Source organism: Lissotriton vulgaris, unplaced genomic scaffold (assembly GCF_964263255.1).
Source record: "Lissotriton vulgaris unplaced genomic scaffold, aLisVul1.2 SCAFFOLD_482, whole genome shotgun sequence".
Taxonomy (NCBI): domain Eukaryota; kingdom Metazoa; phylum Chordata; class Amphibia; order Caudata; family Salamandridae; genus Lissotriton; species Lissotriton vulgaris.
This window is the reverse complement of record NW_028251556.1, coordinates 620,727-639,659: the sequence shown is the minus strand read 5'-3', so window position 1 is coordinate 639,659 and position 18,933 is coordinate 620,727. Positions and strand designations below refer to the sequence as shown.

The following is an 18,933-nucleotide window of genomic DNA, read 5'->3' as shown; positions in this document are numbered from 1 at the left end:
CTTAGCCAGTTTGGAGCCCACTCCGCGAGGGGTGCTATGGCTTCGAAGGCCTTTAGTCTCGGTGCTCGTCTTGAGGATATCCTCAACGCGGCTGACTGGTCTTCGGATTCCACGTTCAATAGGTTTTCTTTCAAACCGATCTTGAATATGGCCAACCTGGTTGTGAGCAAGCTTTGAACAAGCATAATCCTCGCCTCCAGTCCTGACATAGAATGAAACATTTCCTAGCTAACGTAACGGAAAGTTTCAATTCTATTAAGGACTCGGAGGAGAGGATTATACCGCCCTTGGCTCCTGGAGGAGATCCCTCCCCGTATGTCAGGAAGTAATATGCTTCTATACTTATTATGATGTTTTCTTGTCTGTTTGCTTGGTTCTTCTTGCACTGTTTTGGATGAGGCTTCCTCAGTGCTTCCTTTGGTAATATGTTTCCTCTTGTCCTCAGGCTCGGATTCCAACAAGCAGGACGCCTAATGAATGAATGGGTGGCTGTCTACGCGCTCAGAAAGAGGAAGAGAGGACACGGTGAAAGGACTATGTAGGGGCTTCCAGGACCCTGATTGGACATTGGACTGTGTATGCCATTGGCTGTTGCCAGGTGTTGCTGGTTTTCTTGTTTAACTACATTTTTCCCAAGGTTTCATGGGAAATGTATTTTTTGTTCTATCTTCGCTGTTGTGAATAAAGTGGAGAAAGAAGGTATAATCCTCGCCTCCGAGTCCTTAATAGAATTGAAACTTTCCGTTACGTTCGCTAGGAAATTTTTCATTGTTGGAGTATTGCAGTAGATTGATCTAAATGCCATTGCAGTGCGTGCTGTCACTGCTCTCAAATCGCTATATTAGTCATTGGTATGTTAATTAAATAGGTATGATGCCAGGATGCGCTCTTGTTTTACAACGATTACAGTCCGCAGTGTTGTAGTCAGTTATCCCATTGTATGTCCCAGAGTTAAGCAGGTGAGAAGCTATGCAGTTTACTAATTTCTTGCACCAAATGTGTACTTCTACCCAGCGGCGCTGGAAGGGTGCCACTGACCCTAAAACAAACAAAGGAATGGGCCCGCCCACTCATAGTTTAGCAGTACATGACAGGCATAAGGGGATACAGACGGCCCACATGCCACTGCACCCCTCTTTATATCTCCTCCTGCCCACTTAGTTCAGGTAATCTAAGCTCACCACTGTTTTTCTTTTTTTAAAGCTACTATGGACAATTTGATGTTTTCTACAGCACTGCACCACATTGCTTGACACTGACTTTCTTAATCCCTTCTCCGCCTGCAGTAATATCTACCAGGAACGTAATTGTGTACATTTGAAAAAAACTTAAACAGCTTTCCTTAGGCATGAATCGATATTACCCATTTGTAGCACTGTTTCCAATTTGGGTATTTCTGCTCAGTGTTTTTATCTTCATCGGTTTCCCTCTTTTCACAAAATACAGTGTTAGATATGTTGTTTATCCCCATAATAAAGTTTTACTTTAGCTGTACTCATAGGTTGATTTTATTTATACTTGATAAGGTCTCACACTCTCACTCCAGCCCTCTCACGGAGCGTACATTTCGTGGGGTGTGAAATCTCCAGTCTGGGTGGGTAGGGTGCAGTTCCTTGGACTCCCCACCCCGTGGGTTCCACTTTTACCATCTTTGTGGGGAGTGGCCAGCGATGCCTCATCAGCCGGGGGTCACAGTTTGGAGCTACAGGTCAGCAGGCCCGAGGGGGGGTGGCTTTGAGTTATCTGGTGTCCTTAGGCCGACCAAGTTCATGCACCCCTCTCAGAGCACAGCCACAAAAAGCGGTCAGTCCAGGTTAGAGGTCAGAGTTCAGAAATCTGGAATCGTGTAAATCGCAATTTGCAAACATGGTGGTGTGAAAACTAGATTATGCTTTTAAATAAGGGCATGTAGTACTAGGGAGAGCATCTCTTTGTAGTCCTCCAACCTAATAAGAGGATGATGTACTGTGGGTTCTAAGCTCGCCTGATGTGCACACAGGCTGTATTAGTGGCAGATATTGTTAACATTCTGTGCCACAGAGATTTGTTCCCATCACCGTTTTTTGGTTTTCTTACTTTTATAGAAACGTATCTTTTAAAACGAGTGCTGATGCCACCAGCAGGTACAGATTACTTCTCAATATGCCTTACCTGGGAAAGGGGTCGTTCGTTTATTAGGACTGTGCTACTGATAATGATTAGTGCAATCCTGATAAACCAAAAACTACTGACAAATCTAGAATAAGCGCTGGCAAAGCCAGGAGGCTCGCTTGGCTGCCATCATTTTGGCACTGGCCAAGCTTTTTTTGTCATGCTTTTTGCAAAATATTATTGTTGGTGAAGCAGGTCGATCCACGTCAATCTTTAAACAAGCATTGGCATAGCCAATAGGTCTCGCCTTTGGGACCTTATAAGTGTTTAGCCATGCAACAGTTAATGTTGTTGCAGTAAGGATATTGTGCTGCATCACTAAATACTTATAAGGTCCCAAAGGCGAGACCTATTGGCTATGCCAATGCTTGTTTTATTTTGTTCCATGATTCAAACCTATCTCTACTGCCCCTGCTCCCCTGGCTTGTCAACCCAGTTATCCCCAACATATTTTTAAATCTCTAATGAATTATGCTATTAATGGTTTTATGTATAATGGGTTTTTATCAGTCTAATGCTCACCAGTGGTCATGTTTTATACAATTGTAAAGTTTTTAATTAATCATACAATAAAGTATTACCTTCTGGCTCGCTGCGTAATATAAGGCTGCTCCCTAATGGCGGGCGAGGGTGTCTCCCGATGCCCCCTGCTGGCCTGATTCTGTCTCCACATCACAACCCATTGCAGCTAACAGCGCCAGCCCTCAGCTATCCGGGTCCCACCCTGTTTCCTGCGCACGCTCGCGCAAGAAAACACTGTCCACACCTCTTTGAGAGCAAGAAAGGCAACTTTATTTAAGACAGGTGTGTACATCAAACATCTTTCCAACACATTATTTAATAATTAATAAAATCCAAATCTTCCAGCTCGACTAAGCATCCCTACCTAGGAGTAACCCCCCCCCACCAAGTTAACCCAACCCAAACCAGAAACAACTAACTCTTGAAGAATACCCCCTCATTTCCTTTAACTGCCCTTTGAGGATGGACCAACCCGCTCCAGGCTGCCCACCCCCCACTAGAAACCGCCTACAAAAGAACAAGACACCTGTCCTAAAGTGGCAAGGCCAGAAGGCCATAGCAGTATCGAAAAATACTGCAAAATGGGGAAAAACCTAGAGAAAAAAGGGGGACGGGTGGGTGGGGCAAAAGAACCTTCCTCCCCAACCTCCCACTAGCGCGTTCCTTTCCCGCCTGCCTTAGCCTCTCTTATAACTTCCCTCCTAATCAAGAAGACCACCACCTGTCCTGCGCCCAGTCGTCCTCGCGCGAACAAACCCAGGGAGAGACCGGCTCGCGCACGGCTCTCCCTGGGTCCCTCCTCGCGCAAGAAAACACTGTCCACACCTCTTTGAGAGCAAGAAAGGCCACTTTATTTAAGACAGGTGTGTACATCAAACATCTTTCCAACACATTATTTAATAATTAATAAAATCCAAATCTTCCAGCTCGACTAAGCATCCCTACCTAGGAGTAACCCCCCCCCACCAAGTTAACCTAACCCAAACCAGAAACAACTAACTCTTGAAGAATACCCCCTCATTTCCTTTAACTGCCCTTTGAGGATGGACCAACCCGCTCCAGGCTGCCCACCCCCCATTGGAAACCGCCACCCAGGAAAACCTTTAGAGTTTTCCTGCCCCACCCAAAGGAAAGGACAAAAAGGGGGGGGGGGTTCGGGGAACACCACAAGTGCACATCCAGTACTGTAGCTATTAAATCACGCAATTCCAAAATATAAAAGAAAGACCCAATTGCGACAGGTGGACTCCAACCCCACAAAAGAAATGTTTCTCAGAAAGTTGCAAATGAGGGTGAGACAACTAATAAATGCATAAGTCTGTACAAAACAATTTCATCGAACGATTCAATATTTTGCCCGCGCCGTTTCCATGGCTGCAGAATCCCTCGCCCCAGTCCATTGGAAGCGTGGCACCAACGCCGTCCAGATCACCATGGTGCACACCCAGGCTCTTTTTATTTATTTATTTATTTATTTTATTTTTTTGTTATAAGACCTAGGAGAAAAAACCAATGTTAGGAAAACACAGGCGAGTCATTTTCTTACATACTTCGCACAACATCTCGACCTGCAACTCCCAATTCAGCAAATCTGGAACCAGTCCCACCCCAACCTGTCATCCTCCGTCGCCGCCCCAATCAGAAAGGAATGAGCACCAAAATTGAAAAGGACCCCGCCCCAGACCTAATAGCACCTAAACAGCCAACAACTGCGAAAACAACAATCAGACTGCCATCAGCGGGACAGAAAAATTACCCCCAGTGGAAAAAGGAGGGGACGCCCAGAAAGCCTCCCATTCCCCCACAGGACAACAAGAAATGACAACCGCTCCGCCCAAAGAAAAAACCCACGTACCCCTCCCAACTGAACTGTTTTAGACATTCGCAACCAGAAACGAACCCTGTCTTGTGCCAGCACCACTCCACCTGTTATTCATACCCGCCCTGTTGCACAAACCCAACAACTCAGAAGCACGGGATGCCCCCAAAAATAACCACACCAAGCCCAAACGAAACTTCCGACACTCAAAAGCGTCAGAACAGCAGACAGCCAACTGGGCTAACATCAGTTGAAGCAAATCAAAAAATCACCGGCTGCCGCAGCCTCCGGGCACCGGCCTGCAAACTACCCAAACCGTTCAAAACCTGCATGACCAGCACCCCCCCAGCAGGATCCCTCCCCCACCGAAGCTGCCCATAAAAAAGAGATCCCTGCCAGCGTACTCAAAATTGACGCGAGGGAGAGGCCTCCGTCCACCAATACAAAACAAAAATGAAACAAAAATGCTCCGCAGACAAAAAACCCACCAATGCCTGACCGAAAAATTGTTCTCACCGAACTGCAAAGATTCCCCCTAATCCTGGAAATAGCTCCGACGGGTGGTGTCAGCCCAGAATGCTCAACCCACTGTAAGACTCTCAATCCCCCAAGGCCCATACGTACTGCGGGATCGTTAACGGTTCTAGATCTGCCCCAGGAGCCAAACGTCGGAATTCCAACCACGTAAAGCGAGATAAAGCATCAGCAATGCAATGAATGACCCCTGGAACATATCGAGTAGTGAATACAATAGCCAGCTGCGAACACCACAACATGAAAGCACTCGACCGTTGTGGAACAGGAGCCCATATTACCATCGATGCCCAGGCTGCTGGCGCAAGACGCCTCTTAGTTCCCATTCTGAATAGTTACCAAATAAAGAGACGGGCGCTGGAAGCAGGAATCAAGAACAGAGTTTAATTCTCATGAGGAGAGCCTGTCATTTCAGACACGAAACAAGGTGCCATCGGGAGGTGCTCTAACAAGTGAGCTTGAGACTCAACCTTTTATACATTACAAAACACTTGGCATTACAGTCACAGCATTGTGGAACGAAGGAAAGATAACCTCATAATCCTCGTGTCAATCCTACCCCACATGTGTTCACAATAGGGACCCTTGACCTGCTGATAGGAGAGAGAGAGCAATGACGCAGCTGGATGTTCCGCTGATTATTAGGATGTGTGCGCCTGATCGTAGCCCAGGGGGTGGGGAGGCCAGGATCAATAGTGGGTCCTTTGAAGAGGAGTGACTTCATACAATAAGGGCAGTAAATGGTATCTCCTGGCTTAGGCGATGGCCCTGGGCATGTGTGGACAGTTCATCGCGGAGAGAGGGTTTACTAACAGAGGGGTTATTCATGAAAGGAAAGGAGGTGCTGGTCAGGCGCGGCCGTGACTCCCAAGGACAGGGTCTTGCAGAAGAAGAAGGTTTATGACTTGTCCATGTGAGGGAGAAGGAGGGGGTCAGGGTGCGCGCAGGGTCAGAGTCGCACAGAGAGAGAGAGATCTTATGACCCGTGCATGAGAGAACAGGGGCAGTCAGATACAGCTGGGGGGCTATGTCAGCTGAGGCGAAGGATGCTTCTTCAAGAGGGAAATGGGGGGGTTGCCTGGGTCAAGCAGGAGGGTTGCCTTTCATAGCAGGGTCGCGCAGAGTGCTGGGTTTCATGGTCCATGCATGTGAGAGTGGGAGGGGGTGCTCAAATGCGTGCAGGAGGGAAGCCAGTGATTCTAATGAGTGGGCAAGAGGCCAAGGTGCCTAAAATGGCTGTCATGTATATATGGGCACGGGCTTTTGCTGGCAGAGTGATGCAGTCAATACTTTACGGTATTCATGATGCGTGCAGGGAGAGGAGTGGGAAAAGGGAAATGAACGTTGCTCATGTACATCAATATTTCTAGTTTTCTACAGTCGCCCCTTTTTACATAGCAAAGTTCATTTTCGTAATTGATGATGGTACATGTAAACAGGCGCAGTCATAGAATTAGCATTGTCAATATTGGCATATGGCAAATAATCATGGACAGTTGATGTGTTAGGCAGGATGCAGTACATAGGTGCAAACGCACTACATATCATGAATGCCTCTGACTTTCAAAAACAAATGCAACCAATTAACATTTTGATCAAGTAGTTGAGGGAGGAATTCAGTTCAATACGCAAGATCTCTTCGTCACAGTGTCTTTTTGGTAGCGAGCCATCACTGGTAGGCTCTAGTCCGAGTACTCTCGTTGGCGCTGTTGAGCACCGGCGGTGGAGCTATAGGTCCAGCTCGGTTCTATCCTGACGTGTTGCAGGGTGCGGTCAGTCCTCTGCTGTTAGACCACAGTCCTGTTCCCTAACCAGTCCTTTTAGTGGTGCCTTATGCTCGGCACCTATATTTCCGTGGCAACACCCTTTTCCCATCTGAATGCCGTTCTTCCTTTTGGCGTGAAGTCATATGGAAAAGAGGGGGTGTGTATGGTTCAAATAGTCGATAGGAGAGAGAGCGGAGTTGGGTAAGAGTTCCTGGGACACACAAAAGGGACCAAGGGAGCAAAGGATAACAAGCAGGCAGGCCCATCAATAGGGCCCAAAGAAGGGGGACGGAGACTCCAGGCACACGTGGGTTAGCAGACGGAGGGCTTCAGGGCAGCCCGTCATTTTTCATTTTCCACGTTTGAAATTGCTGTCTCGTCCCGTATCTTGTTGCTCTGCAGCTCCACCTTTGGTCGAGGTCGCATGTGTCTCAAGATCTGCAGCCAGGCACGTCCGACCCTTCTCCTCCGGTGATCGCAAATCTTTGAATAAGTACAAAACAAGTTTTTAGAGAACTGACAGAAGAAGTCATCTATGCAGGTGAATTCCTCCCTCAAATCTACGCACTTGGGAGATACGCTCATCGGTCACAGTCAGAGGTCTATTACCAAGCAGTGCATATGTCGGCATTCCTACTGAGTTCATGCCAAGTTTATTCATTGTCCTATTTATAACTCAAGCAGGCACAAATAAGATTCCCATCAACTGTGCATTTCATCATATTCATCATTTCGGAACATTTCCCTTCAAGGCTGGCTAACCTTTTCAAACAGAGCGGGGTGCAATCATTGTAAGACAGGGTCAGACAGGTTTTTCTCGAGGGGCGGCAGTTACTCATGGTCATTATATATATATCGGGGACAGTAGCTGAGGTCAATCAAGTGGGGCTGGGACGCTTCGGGCATTCGTGTTGGGTGCAAAGGGGTGGGGCAATCTGGGCATTGGGGGTCAATCTGGACCTTGGCACTTGTCTCTAACAAAAATAAAAAATTAGGATGCCATTGACATATAGTCCCCCTTATAAAAGGGCCAGATTAGGGGATATCAGTCGTCTTACCTGTCCTCTCTTTCTTAGCCAATTCAAGTTCATTCAATTTGCAGAAAGGAGAGGTAGTAATATGGCAAGTTACAATCATTTTAGTTTCTGTCAATTTTGCTGAACACCTTCGCGTTCACTAAGTATCCAATTAGACTGGTGCCGACGGGGCACAATATTACCATACAAAAAAGATGGGACAGGGGGACTCTCATAGGGAGTGGGAGTCGTCTGCATTCTAAACGAGCCATCCGGTACACGTATGACATATATATAGATAGAGAGAGAGAGAGAGAGAGAGAGAGACGTGTACGGTAATAGGTCATTTAGAGCGCTCACAACACAGAACGACAGAGGTCAGGTAACACGTAAACGCAGACAGAGGGAAGACATAAACCCGTACATTACATACACACAAACTCAGACAAGGGAAGACAGTACATGTGTTACATACAAAAGAGTTCACGACAAAACATAAAACAGTTATTGGCCAAACAAAAAGTTTCCTGCATGCTGCGCATCTTTAGTATCCTATTTATTTATGTGTTGAGCTCTTTTTACCTTTTTCCTCCTTTTCCTCTCGTTTACTACCTTCGCGAGTGTTCTCAGTTGCTAATACTCACACCGCAGTCAGTTGGTCAGGAATTAACCTGGTCAGGCTATTGCTCATAGGTGGATCTTAAACCATTTTTTTATTTTCTTCCTTTGGCTGGATGTTCTCCGGGCTGAGGCAACAGAGAGTATCGATCAGGAGAACAGTCGGGCAGTTTCGTTATATCTATAAGAGGGTGAGAAGGAGGTGGTACATTTCGAACATCAACAATATTTTTAACTTCCCAGACGGGTGGTGCCTGGGTACCCTTACCTCAGGGCTTTCCCTAGTCCTTTCCTTATCTAATTAAACGTAATAATCGCGTTATCTAGCGTGCTAATTTCGAGTCAATTTCCGTCATACAGTACCCGTCAAGTTTCTATGTCAGTCCATCCTCCCAGTCATTATGCTCTAATGGAGGAACAGTCATATCTAAGTCTAGCGTCAGTACTATGCTCAAAGCTCCCCCTTCCCTTATCGTCGGTCGTTCGGTCATCGCTCTTCCATTCTCCAGCAAACGTTCCGACGTGACCTGCAGAAGGGAGGAGAAAGAAGGGGGTGGGGGCAGCATTCAAACCACATCAGCATGCAGTAATCCGGAAATGTTTTTACCTACCACATACTCGACCAATCTCCACGTAGTGCATTTCTTTGCCATCTCGGCGTTTAAGCCCAGAGGGACCAGTAGCGTCAGATAGATAATCATTGATGATCTGCGTATCTACATGAGTTACTTGGTCGCGACCCCTTTAGGTTGCGTGCAAGGGTGGCGGTCAGGTGGCATTTCTGTGGTGTCGTTTAAAAGCGTCTAAAACACTTTTCCGGCTGCCTGTCACACATAATGTAGCTGCTAAATATCGGGTCCTTTTTACTTTCAGCCTTCATCGTACTTTCTCGTTGCTCACAGTAGTAATACATTCAAAACTCATTAATGCAACCGCTACAACTATGCTTTCTTTTTCAAAATACTTTTAATAAAAAGTGCTGGTGTATAAAATACAGGCCTACAACCCAGTGGACCAGCCACGGAGCAGATTGGAACCGTACATAGGAAGAAAGAAGTTGATGGCAGTTCATTGCATAAAGTGCGGCAGTGCAATAAAATCGTATCGAACTTTACTACGGAGCAGGCATGATGCATATCAAGAATTCAGTTTTTCAATTAACTCATTAATTCATTATCCAGATGCTCGTTCACTGTCTAAATTACACCAATTCATTGCTCCCATTCATAATTAGTACCCACCCAAAATCAGTTCATTGTCCAAACACATGATCAATATCTATATTGCTTTCTTCTCTAAGCACATAACCACCATCCATCTTATCGACTTTCATTGTCCAAAAATGCATACATATCTCAGAGCATCAATATTCGAGCAATCCGGGTGAACAGGGAGTTCGAAAGTTCCTTTTCGTGTATCGGCGCCATTTTGGGCGAGGTCAGGCAGGTTCTGGTATAGTCAGAATGTCTCCAGTGACTCATGGTTGGACCAGAACCTTCCGTTGGCAGTTCAACAAAGTTTTTCGCAATGTGGTAACAGTCTAACAATATGGACCATCAGTCAAAGAGTGGGGAGGGCAACAATAATTTTCCTACCGGGTCACTCTGGTGTTCCACCGGAACTGAACAAGTCTGTACCCTGGCTGTGTTTTAGCCATTTCCAAACTGAGGCTGGCGCCGGCAGGAGTGCGTCGATGTTGCGGATCCCAGTGAGGGGGACGGGGGCGCCCATGTAGAGGGGTCGGGGGCCCCCTGGCTCTTATAGAATCTTCAAGGCTGAGGAGAGACAGCATGGGGCGTGTGCCCGTCCCGGGCAAAAGACCGTTTTTCGTTGTGGACCCTCTTTAAGTAAGAGCGTTGGGGTGTCGCTGGAAGCCTCCACCTGGAGGGAGGTGGGGGAGGCTCGTTCGCGACACCTCCCCCTTCCAGCGACCCCTCGCCGATCCTCGGCTCCGCCGTTTCGATATTGGCCGTGCCGGCTATTGAACATGGGGGGGGGGGGTCGGTGGCTGAGGCAAGACAGCCCTCCCCCCTTTTGACATGTGGCGGGACTACCTCCAACTCTTCAGAGGTGGACATGTGGCGGGGCTACTTGTAACTATGCAGGAATTTGACATGTGGCGGGACTACCTGTAAGCGCCGCCGTTCTCGCTTTTGGCTTCGGCCTTCTTCGTGGGTCGGACCAGGCGAGAGACAGAGGGGGGGGGTGGTCGGTGGCTGAGGCAAGACAGCCCCCCCCCCGTGGCCTGCAGGGCAGCAGGAGAGAAGAGAAGGAGAGACCATCACCGTTTCTGGGCCGTCCGCCCAACAGCATCTCCTTCTGACGGCGGCCAGGCGAGCCCCACATGCTTCGAGGCCTCGCCTTCCGGATGGGCGTAACCGCGGACCTGTTGCACTTCGGGAGCTTCCGGAATGGGGGTAGGTACCTATTTATTTGTATCTATTTCATGTAACCGTTATTTGGGCGTGGTGGGCAATGAGGCAGACATGTTTGGGGCAGGAATAGGCAACGGAACCTAGCTACCTCGTGGTTTGCCTTGATGTTCAGCTTGTCTTCCCTCGCCATTTTTATGTTTCTTATTACGGGTTATTTCTAACGTTTCTTATATTATTATTTTTTTTTTTTTTAGCGAAGTTGATAACTCCTCAGTGGCCTACTGATTTCGCTCAACTCCTTTTTCTTGTATATTATGCCATAACCTATTATAAGCTATAGCGACTAGTCCACACTTAATGGACAGGTCCTTATTAGGCGTGCCCTCCAGTGGAGCTGGATGGTTCAACTCTAATAAGCGGTCCGGGCTAAACAGGCTACCAACCAGTGGGGAGAAGATAGGCATGACGGATTACAACGGGGACAAAAGTCTGCATTACCTATCTTATCACAGCGGGCAAAGACTAGGCAGAATATTTCTATTCTCCGTTGTTTGGCGGCGGTGAATACCTCAAACGAACCAATACCGAATAATCGGCCAATCAAACAATTCAGTGGGGAGAATAAGTGGGCACGAAAAGTTATCGCTACCCACTCTTTCTCTACCTGCAAAGAGAGACCTTGTTCTTTCCCTGTTTGTAGACAAAGAATCTCCAGTCAATAATCCACGAACGACAGTTCGGGAAACAGTGGGGGAGGAAGATAGGCACGACGGATTACAATGGGGACAAAAGTCTGCGTTACCTATCCTTCACTGCTTGCAAAGAGAGAGCCTGTTTGTTTTTCCCCGTTTGCAGACAGTGAATCTCCAGAGGTTTCAACAAAGCGTAATACTAGTATTATCCAACAAACAATCATTTCACAATTTGTCGCATTTACGCGACCTTACCCGGACCGGACCGTGTGGGCAGTTCTTCGCCTTCCTCCTTCCAGCGCCCGATCGTTCTCTTACTCCATGATTTTTACCGCAGCAGTCCTGTGGGATTCCAGTCAGGACAGTAGGTCACTCAAGAGAGGTCCGTTCAGAATAGGTGAAGTTCATTCAATCGGCAGCCGGACGAGGGCCCTCTCAAGGCAGGTATACTCCGATCATTTAGATGTTCACCTCATCGTCTGGATCTCTCTTACTGGACCGTATGTCACTGATGGACCCCGCGTTGGGACGCCATTTGTGGAACAGGAGCCCATATTACCATCGATGCGCAGGCTGCTGGCGCAAGACGCCTCTTAGTTCCCATTCTGAATAGTTACCAAATAAAGAGACGGGCGCTGGAAGCAGGAATCAAGAACAGAGTTTAATTCTCATGAGGAGAGCCTGTCATTTCAGACACGAAACAAGGTGCCATCGGGAGGTGCTCTAACAAGTGAGCTTGAGACTCAACCTTTTATACGTTACAAAACACTTGGCATTACAGTCACAGCATTGTGGAACGAAGGAAAGATAACCTCATAATCCTCGTGTCAATCCTACCCCACATGTGTTCACAATAGGGACCCTTGACCTGCTGATAGGAGAGAGAGAGCAATGACGCAGCTGGATGTTCCGCTGATTATTAGGATGTGTGCGCCTGATCGTAGCCCAGGGGGTGGGGAGGCCAGGATCAATAGTGGGTCCTTTGAAGAGGAGTGACTTCATACAATAAGGGCAGTAAATGGTATCTCCTGGCTTAGGCGATGGCCCTGGGCATGTGTGGACAGTTCATCGCGGAGAGAGGGTTTACTAACAGAGGGGTTATTCATGAAAGGAAAGGAGGTGCTGGTCAGGCGCGGCCGTGACTCCCAAGGACAGGGTCTTGCAGAAGAAGAAGGTTTATGACTTGTCCATGTGAGGGAGAAGGAGGGGGTCAGGGTGCGCGCAGGGTCAGAGTCGCACAGAGAGAGAGAGATCTTATGACCCGTGCATGAGAGAACAGGGGCAGTCAGATACAGCTGGGGGGCTATGTCAGCTGAGGCGAAGGATGCTTCTTCAAGAGGGAAATGGGGGGGTTGCCTGGGTCAAGCAGGAGGGTTGCCTTTCATAGCAGGGTCGCGCAGAGTGCTGGGTTTCATGGTCCATGCATGTGAGAGTGGGAGGGGGTGCTCAAATGCGTGCAGGAGGGAAGCCAGTGATTCTAATGAGTGGGCAAGAGGCCAAGGTGCCTAAAATGGCTGTCATGTACATATGGGCATGGGCTTTTGCTGGCAGAGTGATGCAGTCAATACTTTACGGTATTCATGGTGCGTGCAGGGAGAGGAGTGGGAAAAGGGAAATGAACGTTGCTCATGTACATCAATATTTCTAGTTTTCTACACCGTGTCAACATACGCAAAAAAAAACCTTTGCACTCTGCCTGTTAGCAAGGTCAACCATCGCCATATTGTCCACGTGGAACAACACAGATCGGGTCCGGAACTCTACCCCCCAGCTGTACAGAGCCGCCAGCAAAAGGAACAGTCCTAAAAAACAATGCTGCGCCCCTGCCCCCGCCAGTGAACAGGCCTAGATAATGTCCTCGTCCGCAAAAAACAAGGACACGCCGGTAAAAGCCTGCAAAAAATTTGCAACCAGATACCCAAAGCTGCACTGACAGGTGCGGCAAGGCGCACGGAGCTCCAACCTGCGTTCGCCCAACACCAACCCGATGAAAGCAGAGAGTTTGCGCACCCTGCCAGCAGACAGCCTCGCAACCATAACCATGGTATCGATTGCAATTCCCAAAAAGGTCAACATGGTACATGCCGTGCATCAAGGAAAAGGAAAGCATCCAAACAATGACATACCAAAACATGGCCACTGATGAAAGCCAAAGCGCGATTGCAGAAAAAATACTGAAAGTCCCGAAGAGGGCACAGGACACCGAACAGCCCATCGGCAAAACCCCGTCAACATAGAAAATGTCCCCAAAGTGCATACCCAAGAGACCAAAAATCCCACGGATGAATGGGCAGAAGGCGAAACCAAACGAATGTCACTGTCCGTCAGCAGGGCACCAGGGCCCACAGTGCAAACCAGCCTCAGGGCGTCAGCCACCGAAGCATAGGACACGCTAGAAACTGCCTGGTCGATGAAATCATTGATAGATGGAAACCTCCGGCCAGGACAAATGGTGTAGGAGCCGGAACTCCCCAGCCACCGTATTGGTGACAACACCCAGAGGGGAAAATTAGCAGATCCGGGAAAGGACAGCTAAGAAAAAGGACAGCTAAGAAAAAGGACCAGCGATCCCACCAGCAGCAAGCTCAGACTCCAACATCCTCTGCACAACCTGGGGGCACTCTGCAGCGGACTTCCGACTATCAGACCACCGACCCAACCGAGGACCCTGGTACCCAATCCGGAAACCTACCCGGAAACCCCCAGGACAAAGTCTTGGCCACCTCCAAATCGGGGTATTCCTTCAACCACAAGGCAAAAACCTCAACCTTAATAGCAGTAGGAGCCGTCGTAAACAACATGCGAAGGCTGTCCTCTGCCACCTGTACCCCTCCCTTGGTCCAATTGTCAATAGACGTCGGAACTCGCGGCCTCCGAGCCAATTCAAAATCTTCTTCCTTAAACCCTGCCGTTGCCTGCCCAACACAATGCAGGAGCCTGAACACATCCACAAACTCCCCATCCCAGATCCTGGATTCAGTTTTCTCCGATAAATGAGACCCCAAAGGCATCCCAGCACTAGAATAAGGAAAATCTCCTAGGAAGGATACTATCCCCCGCCACCAAACATCCCCTGCAACATTAGCATCCACCTCCAACTGCCGCACCAGCAGCGGTGCTCGAGCGACTCGCTCCTCAATCACCCCATCCCAGTACCAATAGCTGTCACGCTGAGCAGGGAGACTCTCCCCTTGTTGCCAATAGCTTAGGAAGGATACTATCCTCCGCCATTCCAGACTCTAGATTTAGTATTCTCAGACACAGGAGACCGAAAGGCATCCCAACTCCAGAATAAGGCACTTCCTTGGGAAGGATACTATCCTCCGCAACCTGCTCCATATGTGTCGCCGACCGGAGCATTCACCTCCGCATGCCGCACCAGCAGCGGTGCTCGAGCGAATAGATCTGGTACTCTTAGCAGGGAGACTCTCCCCTTGTCGCCAATCGCTTAGGAAGGATACTATCCTCCGCCATTCCCGACTCTAGATTTAGGAAACTCAAACAAAGAAATAAATCTCTTGGGAAGGATACTATCCCCCGCAACCTGTTCCATAGGTGCTGTCAATGTCCCCATCAAAATGAGTATTCACCTCCGCATGCCGCACAAGCAGCGGTGCTAGAGCGACTCGCTCCTCAATAACCCCATCTTTTATATATATATATATATATATATATATATATATATATATATATATATATATATATATATATATTATTTTTTTTTAAACTGACTACTACCCATCCGTACCTCTTGGCAACTGGGAGAACTTCTGAGGAAACACCACAAGATCCCTCTGAGTTGCACGACGTCTCGCCGACTCTTACCGTGTCGTGGTCCGCACGTGACCCCTGCAAGATACGAGGGTCAAGGAAAAAATTGCCCCACCCCACCCGGATGGGCCCGTGCTGCCAAAAGCCCCAAAGTCCTTCTCCCTCAACTCCCCCTCCCCCAAATCATCAGCATGTACATCCCACTGTAAAAACATTACCATAAAAAGAAAACTGCGTACTACCACTAGGCAGAGCCCCTTCACCAAGTCCCCCATCGAAACATTGCCATGTAATGCCATCAATGCGCACTGCGCACGTCGCAGGAGAAGAGTAATCCGCTCCAGATAACTCTCCCGGACCCCCCCCACATGAGACAGCCGTATGGTCAGTCCGCAAGCCGCTCACCAGCCACCAGCCGACCAGCTGGAGCCAAAACCGGGAAAAACGAGGGCCGCTCAAGCCAGACTGCGAGGAAACAGCGAGAGTGACACCCCCAACGGAGCCAAGGGGAACGCCCACAGACAACCCACCAATACAAGGCACAGCCCATGCGCCACCGCCCAAACCGCCCGCCAGCCCACCCAGCAAGGCACTGGGCCCCCACGCAATGCCTGGAAAACGGACTGGAAGGCGCAGGAACCCCCCCCCCCCAGAGCCCGCCCCACCCAGACCAGCACAGGTGTCCCACCGAAAACCACAACCAGGCCCAGCAAGCCCCTGGACCGCAGCCCTGGGCCGGGGGAAAGGACAGCACGGACAAGCCATGGGAGCAAACCAGCTCCAGGGAAGCACCCCCGCCAGGACCAACCCAGCCCGGACAGGGAGATAGACCCGAAAGCAGCCTACCCCCTTGCAGCACTGCACAAATAACGAGGGGGGGGCGCTCCCCTACCAAGGGGGGTGGGGGGGGACAGGAAGGAACACTGCCCGTCCAACAAAAAGGCCGAAGAAGCACCTGGGGACACAACCGGCAGGGCACAGGGCGCCCGCCCTCCAACTGAGCAATACCATAACATGGGTGAGGCACTACAAGACGGGGCTCCAACCCCGCGGAGCCCCGTCACACACGGAGGGCTGCCCAACTTGGGAAGAGGCTGCAAAAAACTCCCGACCCCTGCACAAGGCCCCCCGACAGACCGACCCCGCCTCCCACCGGGCGCCCCTCGCAAGCCGGCAGCCCCAGTGGGGGCCAAACATACCTGCTGGTGGGCGCCCGGCACTTCAGGGGAGGGCGCCACATCTCCATGAAAACCCGCAGCCACCACCGGGGAAACAGCCGGCAGGGCCTCAGCTCCGTCCCCGTCATCCTCCGGTCGCGGAGAAAGACACGCCATGGCCGCCTTTGCCACGCCTACGGCCGCCCTGCGATGGGGGCGGGCCAAACCCAAACACGCCTCACCATGAACTCCGTAGCGAAGGGCAAAAGAACCTTCCTCCCCAACCTCCCACTAGCGCGTTCCTTTCCCGCCTGCCTTAGCCTCTCTTATAACTTCCCTCCTAATCAAGAAGACCACCACCTGTCCTGCGCCCAGTCGTCCTCGCGCGAACAAACCCAGGGAGAGACCGGCTCGCGCACGGCTCTCCCTGGGTCCCTCCTCGCGCTGGGGGCCTCTCATCTCTTTGGCACTTGAGGGGAACATTGAAGCTTTGCTGCCCCTCCCAGGTCCACCTACTCTACTGCTTTCAGCATGAACTACTACCGCTAATCGTTCCTACATCCCTGCTCTCCCCCATCTCATCCAGACCTGCTAAGGGATATTTCCTTAACGGTTCCCGCCATCTCCCTTCTGCCCTCTCCAACCCACCAAAGACTGAGAATGCACAGCCGGCTTCATTAGATCCTCCCGCCCGCCCTCGCAGAGAGTATAAAGGACGTCTCCGTCTCACCGCCTCTGCCGACACCTCTAAGCCGGCCACCAATACAACTAAAGCCACTGCCAGAGTCAGACACAAAACGACCATCAAAACACTTGACATCGCCTGAGAAAAGAGACAATGCCTGCAGGGCATCTTCACAGAACCACAGCCAACTGCAAGTGAGGTCAACATGACCGCGCAACAGACGCCAACTTTCAGTGCACTAAATCCTACTAGTCCATGGAGCTCCCCAACCTGCCTGAAGACCCCACGTCTCTATTCTTCCTGATATGCGTAGTCTGCCATTATAGAGATCACATTTGAAACATTATAGTTATGTGTTTGTTCAAAAGCAGCGCTGGCCATCTTGTGTGTTGAAATAACAATATCACTATGTGAAGGAAATATCTTCTTGTATACAAACAGGTAGTTCATTTTAAAAAAAATTGAGCAAGTTGTAATTTTTTTCTGCAAAACTCTGGCAATCACGCCTGGAAGATAAATGCATGTTACAGCGAGTATCTTTCGTTGCAGTTATGCAAGTGCTTAATTTGAGCCAGTGGTTGCCGACATTTAACATCACCAGCCACGGGCTTCTTAGCACAGCTTTGGACACTGCCACTCATTCTTTGACAAATCAAGCAATGGCTATGCCCAGAATTAAATACCATTGATTGATAGGTCACGAATGCGCCTCAAATGCCTCTCCGATATCAAGCGCCATAAACACGTAAAACATTAGAACATGGTGGAGTTCTCCTTGTTTTTGTCTTATAGCCCCCAACTAAAATGCAGTGTAGCTGTATGCAATGCTGCAAAATGCCATCACTGCCTGAAAGGCAAACAATAGGCTGGCCCTGACTACTTTTAAGGCAGTGATGTATATTGTGCAAGAGTAATGCCTGCACTCAGAGTGAAGAGAGCCAAAAGCTCTAGTGGGTTGACCCATTGTCCCTTGCTGATTGCTGTGATATGTGAAAGCAAAATGTAAATGTTAATTAAAAAAAAGGCTCAGTCTATTCTATTCTTTTCTACTCAAAAAGAAGGAACACAAGAATAGAAATTTAGAACAGCTCTCTAAACTTCTCAGATGAGGTGCATACACAAAGCTTCATAGGGAGGGAGTTCCACAATTTAGGACCCAAAAATGTAAAGGAGAACCATCTCTGTCAATCAGTTTTACTCAGGGAATTGCAGCAAAATTCTGATTGCCTGATCGTGGCGCAAGACTCGGAGTATGGATGAACCAGCAACCTTAAGCAAGTCCATAACGAGTCATAGCTTTGTGTATACAGCACAGCGACTTCAACTAGAAGTGTTTATCAATAGGGGGCCAGTACAGGTTCCGTTGATGAAGAGAACCCAAAACACAATTTTGGAATATGACATAGAATGCAGTCTACTGCATTCCGAATAATCTGAAGCCGGTTCACCAACAACTTGATATCCCCTAAATAGAGAGCATTGCCATAATCAAGCCACAAATAATCAAAGCCTGCACAATCGTTTTAAGATTAGAGGAGGGTAAGAGCCAGGATATTTTCCTCAGATATCCATGGAGGCCAAAGCAGCTGGTGACTACCTTATTTGTTTGTTTGCTAGTCCATAGTAAGCTTATCATCCAGCCAGAAGCTGCACCTGGCTTTGACTTGAAAAAGATCCCCATTTGATTCATGAACCTATTTCTCCATCATGGGAAATTTCATCCCAGTCACAACACTGATTAGGCTTAGGAGCGGTGATATACCTGTCCGCTGCATTCTATACCATGAATTATAGGACCTTGCTCCAACGACTACATAGAATTGACAT

The 18,933-nt window shown here is 49.0% G+C and overlaps 1 protein-coding gene across 3 annotated transcripts in view; it reads left to right on the top strand.

Annotated features, from left to right (window-relative positions):
* Nucleotides 1–18,933, top strand: part of LOC147662848 (E3 ubiquitin-protein ligase TRIM39-like) — a 280,135-nt gene that overhangs the window by 249,691 nt on the left and 11,511 nt on the right. For 2 of the 3 annotated variants that reach the window (XM_086950856.1, XM_086950854.1), the window contains one exon: nucleotides 446–705. The exons of the other annotated variant lie outside the window; for it this stretch is intronic. The gene's annotated coding sequence lies outside the window, so the exon portion shown is untranslated. Of the gene's footprint in view, nucleotides 1–445; nucleotides 706–18,933 lie in introns of those variants that run through there. 3 annotated transcript variants of the gene reach the window in all.